The sequence below is a fragment of the Amblyomma maculatum genome, chromosome 5 (assembly GCF_055883805.1).
Source record: "Amblyomma maculatum isolate TAMU_Amacu chromosome 5, ASM5588380v1, whole genome shotgun sequence".
NCBI lineage: Eukaryota > Metazoa > Arthropoda > Arachnida > Ixodida > Ixodidae > Amblyomma > Amblyomma maculatum.
The window spans coordinates 17,505,798-17,509,192 of NC_139348.1; the positions used below are offsets into that span (position 1 = coordinate 17,505,798).

Below are 3,395 nucleotides of genomic sequence, written 5' to 3' on the forward strand. Positions count from 1 at the left end.
TCTATATTACCAGCTGTATCTTTATTGACATGGAAATCTACTCCTAGTTCTTATATCTCCGGGAAAACCTCGATAACACAGTACATGCCCATCCTTCATTATTAGTATATGCTACTTCAAAGGATATAAACCAACCAAAAAAGACGCGAACACGAGAGAGAACTTCACAGGACACAGGCTGGATGGTTTACCCTTTGAATATGAATGACCAACAGGCCCACCATTCAGCCTTGCTTTAGTATATACCTGATTGGGCCTCCTAACTTCACTAAACCCAATGATATCCCATTTCATACACTGTAGTTCCTCGAACCACACTGCTAAACTAGCCTCACTAGCTAGAGTTCTAGCATTAAACTTTCCTAGGGTCAGTTTCTATTTGGCGGCCTTTCCGGAGCCGGAAATTCGTAGCACCCACGCTGCGTCACAGATCTGACCGCCGCCATGGTCAATTGCTCCGCAGCCGCTGGTGACTTAGGGGCGGAATTTATAGGACTAATCCTAGGAAGTTGTCTTTGGTGCCTGTTAAGTAGGGCACGGAAGTGGATTCTGCATATAACGCCAATGAATTTTGGTGCATTTAACAGAACGCTGATTGTGTTCGATGCAGTGCAGGGTCGCCCACATTCAAAGCTTTCGTTCCACACTGAGGACTTTTGAGTGTCACGACTCAACACTTTTGAGTGCCATGAATCAGCACATAAGGTCTTTGAGGACTTTTGAAGCCCATGACTCAGCACCCTTGAGGTCCATAAAAGCATTTATGAGTTTCATGACTCACCACTTTTGAGTGTTACTAGAGACAAGTCATGATCATGCCTTTGAATGATCTACACAAGTAATAGGCTCTATATTCATGTACATTGGACCTCCGACCTCACGTACTCATGACAAATGACTGTGAAACATGACTAAACTATAATGACTTACATAGCATGACTAGGCATGAATGAAGTTTAAATACCACTTGTCATTGCATACACTTTCATGGCTAGCAGGCTCATCTTAATATCGCTTCATATCACACGTTGAATTTTGTTTCAATGTTGTGCTTCCATGGTTTGCGAACATGTTTTCGCAAGCATAGTCAAGTAAGGCTTTCGCCTCAATAAGCCATGGTTCAATGCTAGGTTAGGGCGTCTTTATAACAAACTACGTCTTTGAAAGGGCACGGCAGCTGGGCTTGCGCACAGATCGATAACCCGCTTGTCTTCCTCGTGCAGATCATCGCCAGCCTGCTGGTGACACCGTCGGGATGCGAACAACCACGTCAGCACTTCCAGTACCAACTTGTTCGTGTGCTATGGAACGACAATTTTTTAACGCCTCTGGTCCTACGATCTACGGATGGATTTCGTCACCTACCCTCGCCAACGCCTAGCGGCAGCGACAATGTGGTCTTCAAGCCATTCTTAGCGGCGCTGCAAGCTTCATGGACTATAAAAGCCGTCAACAAAGGATTTCAGACCAAAGGGCAGCTGGGCTTGCGCACAGAGGGATAACCCGCTTGTCTTCCTCGTGCAGGTACGAAAACCGTTTGGGAAATGCTTTAGATCTAGCGAGCGTTGCCTTGTTGTGCTGCCGTGTCCTGCGGTACTTGTTGATGCAGTGTGCGATGTGGTGCATATATTGAAATTGCTACTGCTTGCGGGTGACGTTGAGACAAATCCTGGGCCTGATATGGTAGAACTTTTTCAACAGCTACGACAGATTGCCGATGACATAAAAACAATAAAAGAAGAAAGGTTAACATCAAAAGACACCAAACTAGAACACCTTACTCTCCTTGAAGACAAGCTTTCGTCATGTACTGAGCATGTTGCAAATCTTCAGCAGGTCGTATTATATCTGAAATTAGAAGTAGACGATCTCGAGAATCGCTCCAGAAGATCAAATCTTATAATTTATGGCATGCCTGAAGAGGAAGAAGAAAATAGCGACTCGCTTGAGAGAACTGTGAATCAAAAAGTTGTCAAAGAATCCCTAAAACTGGAAGAAGCTGCAATAGAACTCGTTCACAGACTAGGTAGACCAGCAGAAGACAAAACAAGACCTATAATACTGAAGCTTCTAGATTTCAAGGACAAAACGAACATTTTGCGCAACTGCCACAAATTAAAGGGCACCGAGTTTACCATAAGTGAAGATTTTTCGCCTCGTGTCCACGAAATCAGAAAAAAAGCTATGGAAATACGGGAAACCAAGAGAAGATTGCGGCGAAAAAGTGTCGCTAATTTACGACAAACTAAAGATAAACGGTGATTTGTACTTTTGGGACAACGAAAAATGTGAAGTGTCACCAATTGCAGCTCATCCGGTTACACCTTCACTAACCGAGACAAAAAACCAAAACACATCTACACGGGCTCTACGCTCGCGCCGTCCACAACGTCCCGAATAACTTTTGTGAACATTATTGCGCGTAGAATTATCAATAAGCTCGGTCTCTTGGAATCTTTATTTTTAGGCTTAAAGCCAGAATTTGTGGCTATAACAGCAACTGGGCTGACAAGAGAAATCAACGACTTTGAAGTAATTCCCCCCAACTACTTCATAGCACGCAAGGACAGGCTGACGCGAGGCGGAGGCGTGGCATTAGTGATAAGAAAAGATATACATTTCGTTACGTTACCTGAAGTTGAGAGGGTAGAAGGAATTTTTTGCAAACTCTGCTTTTCTGATTCTGCCATCTTTGTTGGTTGAGTCTATCTTAGTCTTTGTTCTGATCCTATCATACTTCATTCATTGTGTACGTATATGCAACATCGTGTTAAGGGGGCGAGACTAATACTTTTAGGGGATTTCAATCTTCCTGATATTAACTGGGCTACACTGCACCATACTTCACCTTGCGGTAATGTTTTTGATATAATGCTTTCTTTTAACCTCTCGCAAATCGTAACAGAACCCACACGTGTGAAGGAACCAGCTCTAACATTTTAGATTTATTTTTCCTGAGTAGTCACTTCTGCTGTCAAGAAACAAAGATTGAAATGTTAAATGGTCTGTCTGACCACAAACTAGTAACGTGTTCTATCCGGCATCAACATAATACCCCCTGTTTGCCATCTACAATAACGTACCCAGACTACAACCAAGCTGACGACACTACCATACTTGATACGTTATCACACGAACTAACATCGTTTCAGCAACTCTCAGATGACATAAATACTGACATAGAAACATTGTGGCAGAGGTTGAAAAACATTGTGTCATATTGCGTTACTAAATATGTGCCTACCAAGACTAAGAGAATACGCGAACGTAATCCATGGATAACTCGAACCGTAATTCATGCCAAGCGGAAAGTTCGACGGCTGAAAAAAGTGCAGAAACGCCATTCATCACCAAAAATAATTGAAAAGTTAACCTCGGTCATCACTGATTCAAAA

The 3,395-nt window shown here is 43.0% G+C and overlaps 1 pseudogene; it reads left to right on the forward strand.

The window, feature by feature from the left end:
* The first annotated feature begins 444 nt into the window (after positions 1 to 444).
* Positions 445 to 2,401, forward strand: LOC146187819 (uncharacterized; annotated as a pseudogene).
* The last annotated feature ends 994 nt before the right edge of the window (positions 2,402 to 3,395 follow it).